Raw genomic sequence first — 26011 nt, 5'->3', positions numbered from 1 at the left:
AACCCACAGCGAATATCATTCTCAATGGCGAAAAACTAAGAGCTTTCCCCCTAATGTCAGGAACATGGTAGGGATGTCCACTCTCACCACTGCTATTCAACATAATACTAGAGGTCTAGCCACAGCAATCAGACAACAAAAAGAAATAAAAGGCATCCAAATCAGCAAAGAGGAAGTCAAACTCTCACTCTTTGCAGATGATATGATACTGTATGTGGAAAACCCGAAAGACTCCACCCCAAAACTGCTAGAACTCATACAGGAATTCAGTAAAGTAGCAGATATAAAATCAATGCACAGAAATCAGTGGCATTCCTATACACCAACAACAAGACAGAAAAGAGAGAAATTAAGGAGTTGATCCCACTTACAATTGCACCCAAAACCATAAGATACCTAGGAATAAATCTAACCAAAGAGGCAAAGGATCTGTACTCAGAAAACTATAAAATACTCATGAAAGAAATTGAGGAAGACACAAAGAAATGGAAAAACGTTCCATGCTCATGGATTGGAAGAACAAATATTGTGAAGCTGTCAATGCTACCTAGAGCAATCTACACATTCAATGCAATCCCCATCAAAATACCATCCACTTTTTTCAAAGAAATGGAACAAATAATCCTAAAATTTGTATGGAACAAGAAAAGACCCCGAATAACCAGAGGAATATTAAAATGAAAAGCAAAGCTGGTGTCATCACAATTCTGGACTTCCAGCTCTATTATAAAGCTGTCATCATCAAGACAGTATGGTACTGGCACAAAAACAGACACATAGATCAAAGAAATAGAATCGAGAGCCCAGAAATGGACCCTCAAGTCTATGGTCAACTAAACTTCAAAAAGCAGGAAAGAATGTCCAGTGGAAAAACGACAGTCTCTTCAACAAATGGTGTTGGGAAAATTGGACAGCCACATGCAGAAGAATGAAACTGGACCATTTCCTTACACCACACACAAAAATAGAGTCAAAATGGTTAAAAGATCTAAATGTGATACAGGAGTCCATCAAAATCCTAGAGGAGAGGGGCGCCTGGGTGGCTCAATCATTAAGCGTCTGCCTTTGGCTCAGGTCATGATCCCAGGGTCCTGGGATGCAACTCCGCTTCGGGCTCCCTGCTCCATGGGAAGCCTGCTTCTCCCTCTCCCATTCCCCCTGCTCTTTCACTGTGTCTCTCTCTGTCAAATAAATAAATAAAATCTTAAAAAAAAAAAATAATCCTAGAGGAGAACACAAGCAGCAACCTCTTTGACCTCAGCCGCAGCAACTTTTTCCTAGAAACATTGCCAAAGGCAAGGGAAGCCAGGGCAAAAATGAACTATTGGGACTTCATCAAGATAAAAAGCTTTCGCACAGCAAGGGAAACAGTCAACAAAACCAAAAGACAACTGACAGAATGGGAGAAGATATTTGCAAATGACATCAGATAAAGGGCTAGTGTCCAAAATCTATAAAGAACTTATCAAACTCAACATCCAAAGAACAAATAATCCAATCAAGAATTGGGCAGAAGACATGAACAGACATTTTTCCAAAGAAGACATCCAAATGACCAACAGACACATGAAAAAGTGGTCAACATCGCTCGGCATCAGGGAAATCCAATCCAAACCTCAATGAGATACCACCTCACACCAGTCAGAATGGCTAAAATTAACAAGTCAGGAAACGACAGATGTTGGCGAGGATGCGGAGAAAGGGGAACCCTCCTACACTGTTGGTGGGAATGCTAGCTGGTGCAGCCACTCTGGAAAACAGTATGGAGGTTCCTCAAAAAGTTGAAAAGAGAGCTACCCTATGACCCAGCAATTGCACTACTGGGTATTTACCCCAAAGATAGCAATGTAGTGATCTGAATGAAGGGCTACGTGCACCCCAATGTTCATAGCAGCAATGTCCACAGTAGCCAAACTGGAAAGAGATGAAGGGATAAAGAAGACGTGGTATATACATATACAATGGAATATTATGCAGTCACCAAAAGAAATGAAATCTTGCCATTTGTGATGACGTGGATAGAACTAGAGGGTATTATGCTAAGCGAAATAAGTTAATCATTGAAAGACATGTATCATATGATCTCACTGATATAAGGAATTCTTAATCTCAGGAAATAAACTGAGGTTGCTGAAGTGGTGGGGGGTGGGAGGGATGGGGTAGCTGGGTGATGGACATTGGGGAGGGTATGTGCTATGGTGAGCGCTGTGAATTGTGTAAGATTGTTGAATCACAGACCTATACCTCTGAAACAAGTAATACATTATATGTTAAAAAAAAAAAAGATAGTAGGAAGGGAAAAATAAAGGGGGAGAAATTGGATGGGGAGACGAACCATGAGAGACTATGCACTCTGAGAAACAGACTGAGGGTTCTAGAGGGGAGGGGGTGAGGGGAGGGTTTAGCCTGGTGATGGGTATTAAAGAGGGCACCTATTGAATGGAGCACTGGGTATTATACTCAAACAATAAACCATGGAACACTATATCAAAAACTAATGATGTAATGTATTGTGATTAACATAAGAAAATAAAATTAAAAAAAAAAAAGAAATCCATCTTTAGAAAGCACACAGAGAGCTCTGCCACCAGGCCTTTTAGAACATCCTCAAATCCATTGTTAGTAGCACTTAAGAAGTTAATAAATGGTGGAGACTGCTTACCATTTACTTGGTTACCCTAGGGAAGGATGTATACTTTTAAAGATGAGAAAGAACGGAAAAGAAAAAGAAGTGTGGGAGGAGAACAGACCATTGTTAGCATCCCTGGTTTTTAAAACTTCTCACTGATGCACATAAAATAATTATGGGCAATGCAGTTTCTTATCTAGAAGCTAGCATTGGTATGTCGAGGCTTTCCAGATAATCCCTGCAAGCTCAAATGAACCCATCCACAATGCAGTAGGTAGACTGAGCACTGTGCCATACACCCGTAATGAGCACTGTGCCAAACACCCGTTTTAATGACAATGAAACTTGGCTAAAATATCCTTGAATATTTTATCGGGTATAGTATTTATACACACCCTAGCTTTTCTCACAGCTTCCCATTGACCTTTCCAGATAATCTCTGGTCCCTCTGAACCTAGATAAAGAAATTTAACCTGACAATTCAACCAATCCTACAACTGCTATCTTCAAAATACTAACTCTTTTCAAACTGTGGTGGTAGAAAAGGAACATGGTCTACCTTCACCTCAAGATATATTACAAAACCAAAAATACGCCCCCTCCCTAATTAAAAGGTAGAGCCCTAGACTAAGTATAAATCCATATCGAATCAGGACAACCCTTCAAAAAAACTAGCTTGTCTCTTTCTGAATCTTTTGCTTACCACAAGTAGAAAGTATAATGCATCAAACTACCTAAATATAATCCACCAATGTGTTAGTGAATTAATGACTTGAGAAATATATATCTGGACTTCATATAAGTGGGAGTGATTCCAGGATTTGAAATATCTTGTTGAAACATTTGGCTATGAAAAATAACAAATATATTTACTATGAGAACATATTTCTTATCTTATTAATACTTTGATATTGGATAGAAAGTCTAAAAATGCCTAATCTCTTTTGCTTTCTTATAAAATCTTAGGGTTAGCATATCTTTTTTAAGACAGCAGGAAAAATCTTTAAATAAGCTTATGGCAAAAATAAGTTTATTATCTATTTCAAAAGATATTGGTAGTGGCACATACATATATGTAAAATGGTTTTGTCTATTTCCTAAAATAAAAATGTTATGAAAGAAGAAGTTCAGGATCTTGAAAACTAATCAATGCACTTAAAACTCTAAGCATACAGATGCTCAGCAGGGAAATATGTTCAAAATAGCTAGAAAGTAGCTCTCTCAATAATGTTGACAATGCAAGATTATTGCAATATTTGCAAAATAGAATTGCAACAAAAGAAGACTTGCATATTTAATTCATTAGCTTTAATTTCTCTCTGAATATCAAGGGGATTAAATTCATTTGCATCAGACTTTGGTGTTAATCCTAAGAATTTATTAGCCCCTCTGCAGCATTGTTTTAAAAGTACTTACTTTTTTCTTTCTAGATGTTCTGAGATTTTAACCTTATAGATGCCAGGAAGTTTCAGCAGAATATCACTGTAGAATCACCATTCTTTCAGGCTTGGATTCCTGGGGCAGCTACAGCCAAGTTTGTTGTGGGTTGTCCCAGGCAGCAGCTGTGCTGATAGTTACACTAGGGAATGTTCTCCATCTAACTGGGCATGGTCGACTGCATTAGTTATATAAGTAAATAAGAGGCAGGGTAGAATAGCCACTCATTCAAAACATCTATTGTATGAAAGTCTGTGCTTGACTGGCTCAAGTATGCCTGTTATAATAGATTTTTAAATATTCAGATGGCATCCGGTTACACAAGCGTGGTGGTAATTATAAAATCTATAGCCTATTGTGCAGATCACAACCTATTTCCCTGACTACCATCCTCTTTGTTCTGAGGATGACCACTTTAAGATAAAAGTTCTGGATCTGTAGGATGCATGATATGAAGAGTTGTTTTCATGGTTGTTTATCAATTTTACCATCTTAGAGACACTAACTTTCTGACTCATCACAGCTTTTTTATTTTTCCTTTAAAAGAGTTCTACCATATTGTACGTTAAGTTTTCAGCATGTTGATGGTATTCACAGTTTTACTTTACAGATTCATTTTACATTTAAATTCCTATCATGGTTGCATCCTTGAGTTGTTGGTTTGCATGACAAACCATTTACTCCAGTGTAGTTAAGAAGCACATGCATTTCAGCACTCCTGAGAGTAGCCTGAGAAGTGGGGTCCCACTCATTCTAAAGGTGAGGGTGTTTTAATGACAATGCTAATTCCAAAGCAAGGATTTCAAGACTTACAAATGACCCATAGAGATTAGAAAAATTTCTGTTTATAGCCCATGCTGCAGATAAACCAATTTGGTGTTTATTTCTATTTCTTATGATAAGGAAATATGAATATAAATTAGCTCTTTGTTTATTATAAGAAAAAAGTAGCTGTTGGGCGCCTGGGTGGCTCAGTTGGTTAAGCGACTGCCTTCGGCTCAGGTCATGATCCCGGAGTCCCGAGATCGAGTCCCACATCGGGCTCCCGGCTCAGCGGGGAGCCTGCCTCTCTCTCTTACCCTTTCCCCTCTCATGCTGTTTCTCTCTCTCTCAAATAAATAAATAAAATCTTTAAAAAGAAAAAAAAGAAAAAAGTAGCTGTCTAAAATTAAGGACCATATGTTTTGATTCAAACCTGAAAAACTGAAATTGATAACTCTTAAATAAAAATTTCTAGCTACTGCTCAAAATGTCTTCACATAACTGGCACGATTTAAGATTGGCTCACTTCTGTCCAGTTTGCTGGAAATGTTCAAAAGCAGTAATAATATTTGCTTTCTTAATGCAAAGGACTCCATCCAGGTCTTGTCATCAAATCATCAAATCTATTTATCCAGATTTATCTGCCTAGATTCTTGCCTCTAAATGCATTTGAATCTAAGCCACTCATAGTTCTGACATATTTTATGTTCACATATTAGATTATTCTGCTGTGCTGTTAAAAATCCATCTTTAGGGGTGCCTGGGGGCTCAGTTCGTTGAGCGACTGACTTTTGATTTCAGCTCATGTCATGATCTCAGGGTCCTGGGATTGAGTCCCAGGGCAGGGGTCCCCACTCAGTGGGGAGTCTACTTGAGGATTCTCTCTCTCTCCCTTTACCGCCCCCCCACTCCACTTATGCTGTCTCTCTCTCTCAAAAAAATAAATAAACCTTTAAAAAAATTTGTCAATAAAATGAGACTGGATGATTTCTAATCTTTTATGTTCAAACTTTCTATGTTGTTGAATTCTCCAAGGAAATGGGCATTATTTGCAATGGTAGTATATTTTATGGTTTATAAGCCTTGAAATCTGGATTTCTTTCTTAATCATGTCTGTAGTAATGACTGGGGCCTTTTGCTGTCATTTACATTGGAAATGTAGTTGGTTGGTACTGGGACCTGAGAGAGTACAAGTTGAGAAAGGTACAAACAAATTGAAAGAGAAATACTAGCAATGTCCTAAGAAGCAGAAACTTTCTAATTCTCTGTTGTCATTAAATTGAAATTTGTTAATTGATATGAACTAATGAAAGCAGCAAATCTAGGTGTGACATGAACATGGGGATTCAAAACATACAAAGGGGAAAATAAGAAGTCCTTCTGCCAAGGTTGAAATATGATGAGATATCACCATTTTCAAAAGAAGCTGAACTTCCAAAGAAACGCACAATCCCACTGGTATTTTCACAGGAAGTTGTGTTGGGAAAGAAGGAAAAAGATAACCATTAATATTCTACCAGTAACTGAGGTGCCTGTGTTATATATGCAGGAGATTCAACTGAACAGAAACATGAGTGAGAAAATAGATGTTTTCATGTCTGTCTATATTAGCTTAAGAAATTTAACCAATTCACTAGCCAGGGTTTTTTTTCACAGTTTTATTATAAATATAAATATAGATGAGATATATTCTCCTAGATATACACCAAATTCTTCACGGTGACTATTTCTGAGAAGTGACATTGTGGGGAGTGAAATGGTGGAGGACTTCCACTTTTTTAATTTGTATAATTCTGTACTGTTCATTTTTTATGTGCATGTTTTTATGCAATAAAATGTATGTGTCTTTTCTTTGAAATTCATAAATAGAAACTATGATATACCCTGGGTTTTTTTTTTTTTAAGATTTTATTTATGTATTTGACAGAGAGAGACACAGCGAGAGAGGGAACACAAGCAGGGGGAGTGGGAGTGGGAGAGGGAGAAGCAGGCTTCCCGCTGAACAGGGACCCCAATGCAGCGCTCGATCCCAGGACCCTGGGATCATGACCTGAGCCGAAGGCAGATGCTTAACGACTGTGCCACCCAGGCACCCCTACCCTGGAGTTTAAAAAGACAAAAACAAAGCAAACTTATCCTGGCCATCCATAGTAAGAATTAATTTATCCTGAACTAAACCCTGTGACAAGTTTAATAACTAAAACTTATTAGCTTTAGTTATTTTGTGGATTTTTTTCTCTAGAACAAATTATTTTAAAGTGATACTCTAACGTAATATAGGCAGGCAATATATTGTTTCTAATCTTGCTGCCCTTTATTTTATTAATAAAAATGCAGCCCAGTACTAAATCACTGCCTGCCAGGGGATACATCATCACAATACAGGGTTTCCCAGTTTCCCCGAAAGCTTACTATAGGCAGGAGCCTCAGGGGTTTCTTTCACTTTCCATGTTTGCATTTCCTGGTACGACACAGTGACAGAAAATATATGTATATGGACACACAGTCTAAAGGACCCACAATTCACAATATTTGGGGTAAAGGGTGAGCCAGGTATTAAAGTTGCTGTAAGCAGTGGCTTCTATCTTGGCACCCCCTTCTAAATCCTGTCACCCCTCAAAAATAATCATCATGTCTTCTGTTTTGGCGCCGGCCTTACCCCCGGTCATTTCCTATACATCTCATATAAACTATATCTAAAATGTAATTCACTTGACTCTTACCCTTTGTGAAATGCTGCAGGTAGGATTCTCCAGGAAATATTCTAAAACTGAAGTTTGCACACAAAATGTTACAGGGTATGTTCTGGGGGGGTCGACATCTATACAAATGTAAAGGAAGTTGGATTGGGCAGAGGAAGCAACTGGGCTGCACTGAAGTCCCACCAGAGCCTCATCCATCCTGTGGTGACTTCTGCATCTAGAATGGCCCTGCAAAATTGTCCCAAGTTGGAGCAAGGTCAGAAAACAACAGTCTCCTGAGTGGACCAGTCTTTAGATGCAGGCAGGGGCAGCACATTGGGAAAAATGGCTCTTTCCAGCCCCACATATTCACCAGAAAAGGGATACTCAGCTATCAGAAGTCTGCCATCATACTCCCAGCAGCTGGAGGAGTTAATGCTCCCATCTGGAAGGGCAGATCTGAGCAGTGCTCCATAGGGTCCAGCACATTAAATATACCAACCTCTTTCTACAACAGTAGTTGGCACTTATCACAGTAAATCATTTAACTGAAACTCTTCTGTTTGGTTCATTTGTACACTCTTAATATGCTACCATGCATAAATATTCTCTAGCTCATTCATCAATTCTTTCAATTTGGTTCAATCCAACAACGATGTGTTGAGTACCTACAATATGCAAAGTACTGCTTAGCTCTGGTGACACAGAAATGGGTAAGGCATAGTGCAGAAGAATGATAGTCATGTTATAAAATATTTATTGAGCTTTTACTATGTGCTAGGTTCTGTGAATCTCAATTCTCTAACAACCTTGTAAATGAATTCTATTTTTATCCCCATTTTTCAGTTGGGAGGACTTATGAATGGAGGGGTTTAGTAATTTTTCCAAGGCCACTCAGGTAATATGATTTGGAACAGGGTGTGAACCCCAACAGAATGATTCCTGAACTGGAGGCCCTAACCACCAGGCCTGGAGAGCTGGAGAAAACATCTTGAAGGATGTGATATGGGGAGCAGCGTGGGTGATGATTAGGATTATCAAGGTGAATGAGAGTTAAATAGCACTCTAGGCAGAGAGCTACAACTAACAAAACAAAGAAGTGAGGCAGAACCACAAGTAGCACAAGGTTTCTACAGCATAAAAGTGCAAACAAGGGAGTGGCAGGAGGTGAACTAGAGATGGAGATGGAGACGGGGCCAGGTCACAGGGAGCCTGTATGCCATGCTAAAGAATGTCTGCTTAATCCTGGAGGATGGGAAGCCATTCAAGGGTTTAACATAAGGAAGAAGAAAGTAGAATTTGTGCTTGAAAAGCTCTCTCTACTCGGTGGAGGATTTAGGGTGCGGTGCCATGCTGAGGATAGGTAAGTTAGTTGTGGAGGAACAAGGATTAGAGAAGACACTAGGATGGCTGGCAGCTGACTGGGTCTTTGGTGTTGTTGCTAACACAAGAAATTCAGAAGGAACCTTCCACAGGGAGAGGGTAGCGCAGACTGTGATAAGGAAAAGGCCAGAGGGTAGATGTTTAATTCAGGCTTACACTGCATTTAAAGAGATTATGGAACATATATGCCCACTGGGCAACTGGATATTTGAATCTGAAGCGCAGATGAGAGGTGAGAGCTAGATATAGTTTGGAGACTGATTAGAATGTGAGTGATAGTTAAAACCATAGGGTTAAAGTACCATTATGGAAGTTTGCTACCTTGAGTATTGAAAATAAAAGCAATAGACTGAGTATCAAACCTTAGGGAAGGACAAGCAGAAAAGAGTTTACAAAGGAGGACAAAGGGCTAGAGAGAGGAGGACTTCCCAGTATCAGAGAGAGAGCACCTTACAAGAGCTTTACAATGAAAAGGGTGGTCCCTAGTGTCAAAGGCATGGGATAAATCAGATAATTCCAGTGCTGGAAAGTGTTAGTGGGATTTGGCAATATGCGAGTCATTGTTGACCTTGCCAAGAGTGCCTCTTGGAAGTAAAGAGGGTAGGAATCCTATTACCCTGAGTTGGCAAGGTGAGTGGGAAGTAAAAAGGTAGAAAGAATGGTATTGAGAATTCATTCAATAAGACTGAAAGAAAGTGAACACAAAATGGGGAGCCAGTATCAAAGGGACATTGCTTTAAAAAAAAAAAATCTCTGGACAACTAATATATGTCAGATGCTAGGGAGACAGAAATGCTGAGATCTGGCCCCTACCTTCAAGGGACTCATAATCTAATGCACAAGATAGAAACACAAATAGCCATAGTAAAATGTGATGAGAGTGGGAATAGCAGTATGATCAAAGAATCACAGGAAGAGGAGAAAGGTCCTGACTTTGCTTAGAGTTCAAGGGAATAAGTGAATTAGCAGATCAACAGATGATCAGCAGAAAACTGAACAGCTGCGTAACAGCATGGAGGAGTGTCAAAGACAGCACATTCGTTGAAATGAATGTTCAGTGTGGCTGAGTACAGGAGACTGGTGGAGGCAAGACATAATGCTAGAAAGGTATGAGTTCAAATCACAAAGGGCTTTGTTTACCACATTCAAGAGTTAAGCTTTTTCTTCTAAGTGATGGAGGAGCTTAGCTTACTGAAGAGCTTTTATGTACACCAAGTCATATGAAAAACTGTTTTATACGCTGGTTAGAGAGAAGAGGGTGGATTGGAGGAAGCAACTCAGGAGTCAGGAAGACCAGTTATGAGACCACTGTCATTTATGATGAGGGACACAGCAAGGATGGGAATGAAGAGGAGGGACAGATTTGAAAGAAAATAAGAGACAGAATTCATAGAATATTATTATACTGAAAGGGGGTGGGAAGGAAAGGAACAGTAAAAGATCATTCCAGATTTCTGAATTGATGGCTGAATAGATGTCATTAGAATGAACTGAAACATAGAACCTATAACAATATTCTAAAGTTTATAAAATATAATGAGTTTGATGCTGAGATGCCCATGTGCGATCCAAGAGCACAAACCTCCAAGTACCCAGTGTAATATGAATGTGTGGAGTCAGAGAACGGATGGGATTTGGAGGTAGAAACTCATGGTTGGTAGTTAAAGCAGGAGAATGAACACAGAAAGAAGAGAAGGGCCTGAGGACAGCACCCCGGAAAATACACATGTATGAGGCTATAGAAGTAGAAAGTGTTTGGACCAGCCATTGCGGGAAATAAGAGGGAGAAAAGGCCCAGGAAAAGTACAGGGATTATTAAGTGGCACTGAGCTTGGCCTACAGTGGAAAACTTACTTTTATAGGGGTTCCATCCACAGGGCTGTATGAGTTTGTATAGCAATGTTAGGTGATCCAGAAGAATAGGTGAATTGAACTTAGTAGGAAGTTTTCTGGGCATATAAGTCAGAAGGAAGCAATGTCAAAAAATTTGAAGGTAGAAATCTTTTTGCTGTTAAAAATGATAAAAGTATATTTTAGAAAATAGGAAAAATCTTCACATTTCCACCATCTATATAGCTAATGTCTTGATTGGTTTACTGCCTTCTATATGATATATATAATTGCAACCATAGTTTACATATGATCATCTATTCTTTTATTTTAATTAAACATTATAATGTAAGCATTTTCCATGTTGCAGCATAGCTATTATAATTAATCAATAGGTTATTAATAAATGTTTCAAATTACAATTTTGAGATACTCCAGATCACAGATTAAGATCCTCATTTCTGTGAAACTGAAGAAGAGGACTGCCAAACATCAACTAAATTACCAGGAATAAAAAGAGACATGACTCACTTTGGTCTTACTGTTAGAGACCCATGGTATTCTGATTTCTCTTATCTTGATGTTGCAAACATCACTCTTCCCTTTTGCCAACTGTGTTCCTCAACCATTTGAAGTTAGGGATATTAACATAAGTTTGTTCAGAGTACAGATCAAGGTCATTGTATCTAGTAAGTGCAAGAATTACATTAGATGGGTCTTCAGCTATCCCCAGAACCAGGGCTTCCCTTTAGAAGTGTACTAAGATGATTTCTATCTATTCTTACCATAGATACAAGATAAGAAAGTTACAAAATTTCATTGGTTCTCATTTCTCTATCCTCTTGTTTTCTCCTGGGTTGGAAAAGATTTATTTTAGGTCTGCTGAAAGACTGGGTGATTTAGTGGAGTGAGAATTTATTTTACTTTTTTGCAGAACCCCTGAAGTCTTCTCTGGCAAGAATGGATCCAAAGACACATGAAGAAAAATTCTCATTGTTCAAGTCAGAATTAAAGATGTAATAAAATTATCAAAAATCAAAATACACACTCAGAATCTTGAGCCTGTGTTTATGACGGTAAATGCTGTGTTAATGAGTCTTTAGAAAGATAGTCTTGATCTGTGATTTGGAGTATCCCCAAATTAAAATTAATTATAATTGTAATTATAGTATATAAAAGCTATGTTAGAACATTGAAAATACTTCCATTATAATGTTAAATTAAAATAATAGATGATCATATGTAAACTACGGTTGCAATTATGTACATCATGTGGAAGGCAATACATCAAACCAGATATGAGTTGTGTAGATGGTGGGAATGTGAAGATTCTCCCCCTCTACTTTCCAAAATGTAGTTATACTGTTTTTACGACAAAAAGAAAATCTATCTATGCTTGGCCCAGCTAGAAAATATGTAAAGCAGCATAGTCAATAGGTATTATTCTATACCATGGGAACTTATAAATCTTTTCCACTCTAATGACCTTCAACTCTGCTCTACTTTGAAAAACCAAGCCCTGAAGCTTGCCACTCACTATCTGGAACAGCTAAGTCTCTGAAATCTGAAATCCCATATTCCATCCTTAGATGACAGCACACTATCTTTCTAAATTTTTCACATCTTTACCACGATACCTGCTTTTCAACATCATCAAGAACTCCAGCTCTTTTGGTCTCACTTTATTCCCAGAAGACCCCATTTCTCCTGCGTTGGCATCTCCAGATCCTTGACTCATCAATTCCACCCAGGATGACTAATATTCTTATATTTCTTTGTCTAAATTCCAAAGTATTGATTTCTCCCCCAAAGATGCATTATATGGGAAGAGGACCTAGTCTTGCAGGTATATCAAGAGATGGAACCCCACTCAAGAGACAACTTTGACCACTATGGCAGACTTCGGCAATTGCCTTCTCCATATCCTCCTTCTTTACTAAGAGAATCTGATTTTCTTTAGCATACTATATGCATAGCCAAAGATTACTCTCCTAAAAAGAGAGGTAAATATTTTTAGAGGTAAATGAGATATACTCAGTAGTCATCAGGTAGGTGTTCCAGAAAGCTCTTTAAAGGAAGCTGACTTTTTTGGAAGGTTTGCTCTTTTGGGCCTTTCTCATTCCTTCTCTCTTCAAGCCTTTAGCTGAGATATGATGGCTGGAGCTTCAGCAGAAATTTTACAACCATGAGGAAACCTTAAAAATGTCCCTGCATGCTAAGGATAGTGGAACAGAAACCTAGAAGCAGCCTGGGGGCATTGACAATATTGCATAATTATGACACAGACTTTCTTTTATATGAAAGAAAATAAACCTCTATTTTTTTAAGTCAGTGTTGTTGGGTAATTGTTACTCATTTGGCAATTCCTAATAAATACACCATTCATTCATGCACTACCATGTATTTGCTAGCTGCCTGTTTGGAGTTCAAACTTATGTTAGAAATTTGGGTAAAAACAGAAAAAGTGTAAGAATAGTTTTAGAGTAAAAATATATTCCTCTTTCCTCTATTTAAGGAAAGACAGCTATATCTTAAAAATTAAGATTCAACTTTATGGCAATATAGGGTATTTTTCAAGTACGTTAAAAAGTATAGGCAATGAGCACTGAGGGATGACAGAGGTGATCTGGGTGTTGTAGTGATTGAGAAAGAAGTTGATGAGGCTTGAGTTGAACTTGAAAGAAAAAAAAAAGGATGGGGATAGGGTTAAGCATTTCTCCTCATGCTGCAAGGAAAATCATGAGCAGTGGGTCAAAAAGGAAAATAAAAACATAAGCTTAGGAAATATTAAGGAGTGGCTGGCTGGACCAATTTTGTTGTGAGCCCTTAGATAAGACAGTCAGCTTCTCTCTCTGTTCTGGAGGTTTCCCTCCTTCAAAAACACCACATGTTTATAGCATGCTTGGAGACTGCTGGTTGAACTCTGTACAACACTGTCAGTGGCACAGGAGTTTTATGTCCATAGAATACTGACCTTTCCTCATAAGGTTATAAGAATAACAAATTATACAGGATTAATATTTCAGAGCCCTTGGTCTTCGTATCTGAAATTGTTAGCCATGCCTACAGTGTTTGTGCTGAATGAAATCACTCTTCACAGGGTACTTTATCAGGTCCTCCCTGATGTGGTGGGAGCTGCCTGTGGCTTCCTCCTGCTCAGTGAGCGTGCCTGTTTTTGTCCTGTTGTACTGTATTGGCTAATGTATCATGTTGTCAGTAAAGGTTTTGTTGTAATCTTTTACCAAACAATGTCATAACCAGAGTACACTCCTCTTCCTGTGATCACAGTTCAGAAAGCTACACTGGCTATTCAGTCACTGAGGTTACCTGTAGGCAATATTTAACAATCTGTGTACAACTGATGTGAGAAAGAGAATCACTGACTGCAGTAAAAACCAATATATTTCTATTTCCCCTTTTCTCTCCAGTACAGATCCTAACATGCCTGTAAGCCTTCAGTTCACTGATCCTTTTCCTCAGTACTTTTCTCATGATTCAGTTCCTGTTTTTTTGAGTCTTTAATAATATTAAACGGTGTTTCTCAGGTATCTTCTACAGCCATTTAGTATTTCAGCATAAGGCTAATCTTTCAGTAACTCAATGCCTTGACTAAAAGGCCTTAACCTACACAAACACTCTTTTTTTTTTTTTTTTTAGATTTTATTTATTTGAGAGAGAGAGAGAGACAGTGAGAGAGGGAACACAAGCAGGGGGAGTGGGAGAGGAAGAAGCAGGCTTCCCGCCGAGCAGGGAGCCCGATGTGGGGCTCGATCCCAGGACCCTGGGATCATGACCTGAGCCGAAGGCAGACGCTTAAGATTGAGCCACCCAGGCGCCCCTGCACAAACACTCTTAATCTGTTTTTATTTTGATAACCTGACTTCATTTTCTAAAGCCTGGTGCCGTTTAAGAAAAAAATATCACAGGCTATCTTCTGGGCATGTCAGAGACCAAACTAATATAACCTGTGGGGGAAAAAGCCTTTGGGAGGCTTTTGGGAGCCGGGAAAGAACAAATTTTTATCCATTTCTGCTCCAAGATGAGGACTGATGCCCTCACACTTATTTTGTTTCTGCTCCAGACCTGGGAGTGGATGGCAAACATTAGGATCCTTCTTTAATTAGAAGGCACGAAAGCCAAACATTTTCACCATGAAAACTATCATGTAGGCAATGGTGGTCTCTTTAGATGGCCCCTATTAAAAACCAGCATGGAGGGTCTTAAGTCCATTGATAAGTTTGCCAGCTTCAATGTTAAGTATAAAGGAAAAATCCTATAAATGATATTTAAAGGCAAACCTTTTTGACTTTGAACTATCACATTAGGCAATTGTACACTACATATTCCTATTCAAGATCTTAAAACAAATGAAAAGTTACTATTCTGCTGTAGTGGAAGCCCATACCAGCTGTGAGAGAAAATTCTCCTCTTTCTACCAGGAAGATTAGAGGTTGTTTTTAACAAGGCAAAAACCAGTTATTAATGTTTTCTAGTTAAATAAAGACTTTGTGTTATTGGGGACATGTAAGCAATTAGCTCCTGCCATCACACACAAGATACATAAAGTGGATTGTAGGAGAACTGTGGGTAGGGGATAAGTAGAGCTCTATTTATCCACACCTAACTCAATTTTCCTGCCTTTCAGGGAAACATTTATCCCAAGAAACTCCAAATGAAATGCAAGATACTTCAAACCCCTTTTCACAGGGAGTCAGTGTGGACTGGGGATCTGGACAGTGCTTCAGATACTTGCTCTATCACTTACTGGCTGTGGATCATGAGCAGTTCACATACACTCTTTAAGCAACAATTTCCCATTCTGTAAAACGGTATGAATAATACCTACTGTGCAGGGTTATTGGGATATTTAGCAATAACATATATGAAGTAGCTTAAAGCATATAGAAGGCTTTAAGTATCTGGTAAATATTGGTATAAACATAACAAATCTCCATGTTTCTCCCAAAACACACACAAGTGTGCACACACACATAGTGGGGTTGAGGGGATGAGGGAGAAGAGAAGAGGGAGGAGAAAAGGGGCAACAATTCTGTGTTGCTGAGAAAGAGGAGGCCTATAGGAATATGCTTTAATTACTTTATCATTTCACCATCACCATGTAGGAATAATATAAAGCTCACCTAAGCTATATAAGTTTTATATCAAGATTCAGCTTCCATTCAGAGAAATGTATTACTTTAATTTCCCAGAGAATGGGCAAGAAATTTTCTTGAAGGGAGAGGGAAAGGGAAAGATTGCCCATCAGCCATATCCTCTCTGAGAGTCTGACCAGTCTGATCTACTTGGATGAACCACCCCTGCAAATTTTGTAAAAACAATGGTAATCCAGCCATGGAAAGGAGTGGGATATGTGAAGGGGAGGGAGTAGGTGAACCTTTTCTCTTCACTCCTGCTTACCACTCCCAACTGTGTGTAATGTCATTTTCCATAACAATATCTGACTTTCCAAGGTAGAAAGATAAAGCGGGGACTTCCTTTCTTAAAATACTGTCTTCAGTGCCTCTCATTTCACCATGACTCAGGGTGGGTACATGGTGAGCTGCCCAGATTCCCCTGCAGGCTGAGCCTCTCATCCTCTGCTGCTGGGAGAACTGCTAGCTGACTCTTTCCCCAGGAACTGCCCTCAAAGGGAGCTGCCTTGTTCTCCTATGGCAGCCCATATCCCATGACTACTTGATATGGGGGCACAAACACCCTGAACTCTTGCCTCAACTGGGGAAGGGCCATTCCAGCTCTGGAACTCTGCAAGGGGTCTGCTGAGATCTCTGTTGAAGCTGCATCATGACACAAGTCTTCTCCTGTCTCCTCTGAGTGGATGCTGGCTCTTCCTTATTTCCCTCACTCCCTAATAGGTGTTCCTGAGAGTTCTCCCCGGTTAACTTCCTACATGAAAATCTCTATCTCAGAGCCTGTGTCAATGAAACTCAGCCTACAACAGTGGCCTTCAACAATAATGGGCAGAATCTGGTAGAATCATACTGCTGGCAAAATTCATGACAGTCTACTAATCATGTGTATAGATGCCAGGGAGGGGGCATGCTGGGAGTATCTACTCACTAAAGGCTGACTGGAGACTGCATTTATCACAGAGGCAGCCTGGTGGAGGAATTAAACACCTGGGCTCTCAAGCTAACTGCACAGGTGGAATCTCACCTCTTTGCCCCTTGATGGTTATATGACCTCGGACAAAGTCCTTAATCTCGGTGTAACTTAGCACCTGTCTTCCTTTATAAACTGAATATATTATACTACCTACCAGTTACATATATATATATATATGTATATATATATGGTATATGTATGGTATATGTATGGTATATGAGATATAAATATATAAATAAATGATATACAAATATACACATAAATTGTATATATATATATATATGGTACCTACTTAATAAAAGTGTTGGGAGGATTAACTGCATCAACATGTGTAAAGAGCTTAAATTAGTCCTGGCACATGCTATACACTCAGTAAAACATAAAACATTTGGATAATCCATGTGTGTATCTGTATTTAGGAACATCCAGATTATCAGAGTATTTGTATCCACTGCATTTTTTTTAAGTTTTATTTATTTAAGTAATCTCTATACCCAATATGGGGCTCAAACTCAGGACCCCAAGATCAAGAGTTGCACACTCTTCTGATTGAGCCAGCCAGCCAGGCACCCCTCCACTGTATATTTTTATCTCCCTTCTTTAAGATAGTAGTAAATTCCTTGAGGGCAAAGATAATGTACTTAATGATTAAATAAATACTAATATACAATTCATTCATTTATACACATCTACATATATGTAAATGCACAAGTGTGAACATAGAGTATGAGTATGTGTCACGCTGCCTAAAACTCTATTTGTGCAAGGATACCACATAGAGACAATCAGACATGTAATGACCCTAAGCAGAGGAGCTAGAAAGGACAGAGGCATTGATCTCTCCATTGTGTTCTCCACTGATCTGCACTCTTCCCTTGGGCTCTGACTTTGGTCCCCTTACATTGAGAAGGCTTCTCTAGCTAACAAAGGAACACATAGAGGACAGGACCTAGGTCTTGGCCTCAACAGCTGTGGCTAATATCTAAAGAGGTACTATGTACTATGGAAGGACAACTGGCTGGCTCAGTAGGTTGAGTGTCCAACTCTTAATTTCAGCTCAGGTCATGATCTCAGGGTCCTGGGATCAAGCCTGGAGTCAGGCTCTAGGCTCAGTGTCTGCTTGAGGATTTCTCTCCCTCTCCTTCTGCCCCTCCACTCACATCTCTCTCTCTCTCTCCCTCAAAAATACATACTTTTTTTAAAAAAAAAAAAGGATGTATTATGGAGACAAAGGGTTATTCTGCATATTTGGTGCTTGCAATTGTGATGATTTGTAAGATAGTAACTCTGATATGTTATATTCACAAAAGGATTGAAACAGATTGAAGGCAGGACTGTAGAGAATCCAAGAGGAATCTGAGCTTTACAGTAGTGCTGTAGGATGCTAAAGAGAAACTTGGCCCCAACACTTGATAAAATGACTTGATGTTTGCCAAGCATTTTTGCATTGTGTACTTCTAGACTACATGTGCATAGAAAGCAGAAAGTGATGATAAAATGCCAGTCATTGTCCACTTCAAACAATTCAGAATCCATCCCAAGGCAAGCTGAACGCTGGCCTGGAAAATAGCAATGGCATGAGCATTGTTATCAAATACAAGGAACAATAACAATAATGAACATTAGAAGAGTGCTTTACAGATTACAAAGTATTTTCAAACACAGCATTTTCCATCTTCATGATGGAAAACCACCAGAGGAGTAGACATGTTGCTATTGTTGATATTACCACTATCTGCAAATGAGGGGACTTAGATTGGTTCAGAGAACTTCTCCTGGTCACATGCCTGAGCCAGGACTCACATGCAGTGGTCACTCCAAGCCCTGGGCACATTCCCCTATCCAAAGATGCTCATCTCCAATAGTACCTAAGTTTAATGCTCTCTGCTGAGCTATATCATCATAGATCATGGAGTACATAATAAACGAAGTGAAGTCAGAAACACGAACCACTTACTTCACACAGACATATTATTTCTCCCACCCAGAACAAGCCCACTCACTCAGTATCAGAGATTTTTTATGGGTGTGCATGAAAAACCAAATCTGAGATTCTTTAGAGGCTACCTGAGCTAACCCACTGAACTAGAAGACATTTTAGTGTGTACCTAATAGAACATCCATGCTCTTATACTTAATAAATTCAGCCTCTGTTTCCTATGAGATCAAAACCACTCTGAGACCAAGTTCCTTCCTCAAGAACTTCCTAATACATACACAAACCTCTTAGTATATGAAGGTGAAGGAATTTTGAGTAAGGGGTAGGGCAACTCAATAGTGATCCCCTTCGAATTTTGAGCAGGAAAACAAGAATTTTATCACCTGTAATTGTCATCATGAATTCAATCTCCTTGTGTCCCATCCTATCCCATGAACATTTTTACTGCCTGACCTAAGCATGGATCTACCTGAAGAAGCAGCCATGACAGCAATTTTCAAGTATGATTTTTAATGTAAAATCATAAATGTACAAGCTGCTGAAAAAAGATGAAAGCAAAGCTAGAAAGGCTTGTTATGCTTACCTAAATGCTGCGTTCAGGTATACGAGGCCTAAACCAAAGAAAAATTATAGCTATCATATTCCATGAGGGAAATGTGAGTTAAATATTCCTCATTTAATATTCTACTTAGTTTTCTTGATCCTGTAAAGCCATTTTCATTTCTTAAACTTATTACTAAAGCCCACAGAGAGGATCGAACCTGAATTTGTTAATAGGATATACTTAAAGCTTAAATGTGTGATACATGATTTGGGGAAGCATATATTGGGTTGCTGCTATGTGGATCTCACATTTGTTCCAGTTTGATTTGTGAGAAGCTATTCTTAATTTGTTCCACTTATTAGCTATTCTGATCTCTAGGGTGTCTGTTTATGGCATGCCAGAGGGGAACATAATATTAGGAGCAGATTTTTCTTAGAGCAAAGTGGGAAATCTGCATGAACTTTTTAAACAGAACTTTGAATGCACTCCAATCTGGAACACGTAATTATTTCATGCTGACTAAAATCAAGAAGTAAATATGTGACTATACTTACAGATGTAATTACAAATTACAACCTGTGCTTCATCACTGCCATCTACTCAAAGATACTCTTTGTTGGATTTCTTAAAATGATGACTCCTTATTTCTATAATTTAATGGAATCCTAAGAATAATGTAACACTATGTCATTTCTAGACAATTTATGGTGCCTGGTGACACTTGCTGGAAATTGAGGAACATTTCTAATGATGTTAAAATATATTCACAAGAACACACTAAAATTTTTTTGTCTTCTTTTTCTATGTATTTAATATTCTTTTTAAAAACAGGAGAATAGGAATAGTCTGCACTAACTCCTGAATTCCTTTTTGGAAGTGTTATTGAAACTCATCATTTTATGAATACAGTTTGAATTATTTTTACATAAATGTGTAAAAACTTATGTTTGTCAGAAAGGAGCTCATTTGACACTTTCCTGTCTTTTAACTCTGCCTCTGAGATACTGCCTCAGATTTTCTGTGTACCTGGCATGCTTCCATCTGGAAAAAAAAAGTCATATCATTTGTAAATTTGAAGTTTTCACTCATCTATAAAAATTTTAAATAAACCCATTCCAGTACTGATCCCAGGTAATTCCACTATTTGCCCTTCTATATTATTTAGAAAATACTTATTTATTCTTCTCTTGTTTGAGGTCACGAAGCTAGTCATTTACCCATGTCAGAATTTGTTCTTCAATCTCCTGATAACTTTTCAGGAATCTTCCTCAAAATCTTGCTCTGACCAAATTATCCTTATAGGAAAATAAACCTTTCCCCCAATAGTGTTTCTTGGGCATTTAATGAGTCTCTACTTAATCTTGGTTTCCAACAGCTTTCCAGATATATAAATGAAGCACTCTAGGATATACCTTCCATTTCTGTGGCCCTTCCATTGGATGGAAGTCGCTATGGGAGTCTATCGAGAATGTTCTAGCAAGTGCTATAATTGCTGCACAACGTTTTCTCCTTATCTTTTAGTAACCAAATCAAATTTTATCTCCTCTGTGAAGTTTTCTATGATGCATTTTATTCCTATCATCCTGCTTGCATGAACAAAACCAAGTATATTTGGGAATCAGTGACTAGGAATGCTTTTCTTCAAAGTCCAGAGGGATAGAAAACTGGTTAGATGAGTTCAAAGAGACATTTTAAGGTGAATCAGTAGAACAGTAGGAGAGTTTTTGTTAAACAGCCTTGACCATATTACTGCACAGTAGCTTTGGATCTACTGTGGACCAGCTAACTGAATAAAAATTTAATAACTTTTATAGATATTGGGCTATTCATGTATTCTATTTCTTCTTCACTGAGCTTTGGTGGTTTGGGTCTCTTTAAGGAGTTTGTCAATTTCAGATAAATTGTTCATAATATACTTTTGATCTTTAAATGCTGGTGCTGATGGAAACCAAATTGAGGATAGACTCATTGAATGTATAAAAAACATAATCTAATTCGTTGGATCTGTTGGATCTGAAAAGGTTCCCTTTTTCATTTGTAATATTGGTTATGTGTTTTCTCCCTTTTTTTTTTTTTCCTGCTCAGTCTGGATAAAGTTTTATCAGTATTATTAATCTTTCAAAAGAAACAGTTTTTAATTTCACTGATTGTTTTCTATTGTGTTTCTGTTTACTCTTTCAGTATTTCTGCTCTTCATTATTTGTTTCTGTTTCTCTTGAGCTAAATTTGCTCTTCTTTTTCAGGTTTTTTAAGATCATTGATTTGAGACCTTTCTTCTTGTCTAATATAAGCGTTTAATGTTATAAATTTGTCTCTAAGCATTGCTTTGGCTTCATCCAACAAGTTTTTATGTTGTACGTTCACTTTCACTCAGTTCAAAATATTTTCCAAATTTTCTGGTGATTTCTTCTATCACCCATAGATTATTTAGAATGTGTTGTTTAAATTCCAAATATGTGGGGATTTTCCAAATAATTTTTTACTGATTTGTTGTTCAATTCCCACTCTCCATCTGGTCCTAAGTTTGAAGTTGTGACTTTGATCTCTCTGTCTGGGTACCTACTAGGATTTGATCCCTGAAATGTACCCTCCAGCTTCATACCCTATGCTCTTGCCCTTTGGTAGTCCTCATGGGACTCATCTGGATGTGTCTGACTCTCTATCTTCTACCTGATGTGACAGACCAATCACAAACAACAGTAAACTGATAGGAAATCAAATACAGATCAATTAAAAATCTACCAAAGTGCATCAAAGGTTTGACAGAATTTAGATTAGTAATACACAGAAAGTGAACTCCAGAAATAGTAACTGAGGAATAGGGCACTGAATATGTATAATGGGGTTTCGTTCAAACTTGGGAATTAACAGGATTGATAAGATAAAGGTATAGAGGACTTTCAATTGTAGTAAGACCCATTTTTGAAATAACCCCACAATTCTTTCCAGATTATCTTCCCATTTATTCCCTTTGGCTTCTCAGTGCAGATATCAAATGATTATGTGAATTAAATATTCTATTTGATACCACAGTCACAACAGAGAATATTTTCAGGTTCAGCAAAGGTATAACCCCTATTCTTCATCAATGACTATTATTATACCTGTCACTGGCAATTCCTCTAATATTGGTTATAATATAGACCAACCTATTTCCCAACTTCTCAAAACTTAAATTCATGTCATTAATGTTTCAGATGTGAGAATTATAATGAGAGTTTTTTTTTTAATTAAAAGGGTTCCTATTTTTTAAAATATTTTATTTATTTATTTGACAGAGAGAGAGAGAGAACAGCAGGGGGAGCGGCAGAGGAAGAGGGAGAAGCAGGCCCCCTGCTGAGCAAGGAGCCCAACATGGTGCTCCATCCCAGGATTCCGGGATCATGACCTGAGCCGAAGGCAGACGCTTAACCGACTGAGCCACCCAGGAGCCCAAAAGGGTCCTTATTTTTTAACGTATATACTGAAATATGTGTAGATAAAATATTTTTATATAAATCTAAATGTAATTACTTCTTTATTGAAAAAGAATATACTAGAAAAAAATCTCAAATGAAGAGTACGTGAAGAAAAACAGCTGAAATATATAGGATCTAATGTCTATATCCCCTGCATATAAAGTCTTTAGACAGACATCTCACATAATGAGGCACAAACAAACTTCTTCTTAATTTGAAGAAAGTCATGACTGATATTCATGGAAGCCAGGCCCTATAAAATATATCCTCTTTATGGCATGGAGCAAATTACCAACAATCAAGGGAGATGCTTAAAGAGGCAATTAAAACATGAAGATGTTACTTAATCTGATTATGGACAAAGCTGGGACTTACCTTAGGTTGGCCCCTTCTGTGCTTCCTAACTCATAATTCCCCTTCCAAGATAGCCTGAAAGAAGAGAAAGTAGAATAGCTCTGACTAATAAATCAGGTTATATCTATATGTACAAACAAAAAGGGTAGCTTCTGAGCTGAATTTTATCTCTCTCTACTCAGAAAGAACAGGATCCTTACTCATTTTTGAAAGTAATATTTATTTTTAATACTATGTATTTATTAATATAGATATAGTACTAACTGCATTTATAGGGTTTAAATTAGCATAGTTCCACGTCTGCAAAATTTGATGAAAAGTACTATAAAGATGCCAGGTATTTTCATCAATACTTTTATGGTAATTGATTTTTTAAATCAGCAAATTAATTGTGATGATGCTGAAGGCGACCAATTTTCCTATTGTTTTAAGTTATTTGTCATTTTGGGAAATGAAAAATAATTTTCTTGTAAAAAATTAAAGCATACAACTTTTCTTTTTTGGACTAATGTTGTGAATTGTCTGGTATCACTAATTGAAAAAGGATTGATTAAATTTGCTAAAAGTCTTTAGGTATCAGATTTTAAGAATGTTTTATAATCATAAATATATCCTACACATAAAATCAGATTCCAATCTATAATCAACAGGACTTAGGAAACTTGGCTGAATCCAAAAAAAGAAAAGGCAAGCAGAAGGGAAAAAAGAAAACAAATGGAAGGCTAGAGGGGGAGGTTTTAACTCCTAGAAAAGATAAAAACCAGTCCAATAATCAAAACTTGTGATTATTTATTATAAACATAGCAGAGAGTTTGAATTAAAAAAAATCTTGCTTCACTGGCCATCTGTCCAAACTCTGGTATTACTGCTGCTCTTAGGAAAAAAAAATACATCCTGGGTTGAACTCAGGAATCCTGGATTTACTATTATTAACATTCTCACTGATGTGCCTTAGTCAACCTCTCTGCAGTCTAGAAAAATATGATAAATGAAATAGAATGTGAATTGATCAGAAGCTTTGATGTCATATTTATCATTTTTGGGTTTTTTTTATTGTTGTTTGGTTTGGTTTGGTCCCATTCTGCAATTCTTAATAGCCAGAATTTCATTTCAATCTCAACAGGAATTAAAGAATACTGAACACTATAATGTCCCAGCTTTTAATGTAGCTGAATATCACTTAGAACAATGGCTGGGGGAGAAAACAACAATAAAGTTTGTTTTGTTTGACAGTGACTGACAATGATATTATTGCCCACACATGTCTGTCTATAAATACTGTTGTACATTTTGCAGCTCTTTCTCCTCAAGTATAATCTAGGTATGGAATTAGTTGATCAACTCATTACCATGGATACTGAAGAATCTGACAAAGTGACCTAAATGTAGATTGTGGGTAAAACTGTATTGTTATCTATTGCTATAACTAATGCCAATGCTCTGCCCTCATTAGGAAGAGCAGCCCTGGGGAGGCAGTCCAGTGTCCCCAGAGACCCTCATCCCCATGGGTCCTACTCTCACTTTTTACTTGTCTTAGCTCCACAAGCTCCCCTGAGGTTCTGAACTCACAGGTCCGGCGGTCTATTTGCACGGCAATCTAATGATACCACCACTGGTCCCCACTATTTGTCTCTGGGATACTTACATCTGACGTCTAGGGATTTACTAGTTTCTCTCTTTATCTGAAATAAGTTTGGAAAATGTTTTATTTTGTTTCATCTTAAAAAAATGCTTAACCCAGAAAATTAGGAGGAAAACAGTGAATTTGAAAACAAAACTTCAAATTTCTTGTTCCACCTTTAACTCACCATAAACCTTGAGTAAGTTACCTCACTTTCAGTTATTTATTCAACCAACATTGCTGAGGGACTACTATGTCAAACATGCTTAGAGAACAGGTATGCAAAGAAAAATAGGAAACAATTCTTGTTCTCCAAGAGCTCACAATGGAAAAGAGAAGATGGACATACATACCAATGTTCACAAAGCTAGGTGACACAAATCATGATAGAAGGAAATGAAGGAGTTCTTAGAGGGTCATCTCACCCATACTGGGAAAGTCAGGGTGGGCTTGTAGGAGGAGAAGAGTCTCAGGTGAGGCCTGAAGGATGAGCAGGAGACAACCAGTCCAAAAAGGAAGGAGGGGACAGGGGGAGTACAAAAGGAGGAAAAAGTGCAATGCTAATGGCCCTAAAAAGAAGAAAATAGGGGCGCCTGGGTGGCTCAGTCGTTAAGCGTCTGCCTTCGGTTCAGGTCATGGTCCCAGGGTCCTGGGATCAAGCCCCATATCAGGCTCCCTACTCTGCACGAAGCCTGCTTCTCCCTCTCCCATTCCCCCTGCTTGTGTTCCCTCTCTTGCTGTCTCTCTCTCTGTCAAATAAATAAATAAAATCTTTAAAATAAAATAAAATAAAATAAAAAGAAGAAAATATTATCCTGGCATGCTCTTTGACCCACCATGAAAGACTGTCATGATAATATGTCATTAATTAGCTTTTAAAGCCAACCTGTAGATAAAAGTATTGTCAATGGTTTCAGCATAGAATAGTTAACAACGTTAAATGTCAGCATTATTTAAACATATAAAAGAAACTTATCTAGCCTATGACCTAGTAATTCTACTCCTAGGTACTTATCCAAGACAAATGAAAACCTATGTCCAACAGAAAATTAGCAACTTTATTCGTATTAGCTCAAACTGGAAACAACTCAAATGCGTATTAACAGTGAAATGGACAAACAAATCATTTATATTTACACAATGCAATACTACTCAGTGATAAAAAGAAATAAACTATTAATACAGGCAACAGCATGGATGAATCTCAGATGCTACGCTGAGAGAAAAAGTCAGACACACACACAAAAGAC

General features: G+C 37.9%; 1 protein-coding gene across 9 annotated transcripts in view; it reads right to left on the bottom strand.

The window, feature by feature from the left end:
• Positions 1-26011, bottom strand: part of LMNTD1 (lamin tail domain containing 1) — a 490983-nt gene that overhangs the window by 433037 nt on the left and 31935 nt on the right. For 7 of the 9 annotated variants that reach the window (XM_073877809.1, XM_073877810.1, XM_073877807.1 and 4 more), the window contains exon 2: positions 23162-23215. The exons of the other annotated variants lie outside the window; for them this stretch is intronic. The gene's annotated coding sequence lies outside the window, so the exon portion shown is untranslated. The remainder of the gene's footprint in view (positions 1-23161; positions 23216-26011) is intronic. 9 annotated transcript variants of the gene reach the window in all.

Source organism: Callorhinus ursinus, unplaced genomic scaffold (genome assembly GCF_003265705.2).
Source record: "Callorhinus ursinus isolate GAN/ISIS: 27379988/994484 unplaced genomic scaffold, GSC_fseal_2.0 scaffold27, whole genome shotgun sequence".
NCBI classification, from domain to species: domain Eukaryota; kingdom Metazoa; phylum Chordata; class Mammalia; order Carnivora; family Otariidae; genus Callorhinus; species Callorhinus ursinus.
This window is presented reverse-complemented; position numbering and strand designations above follow the sequence as displayed.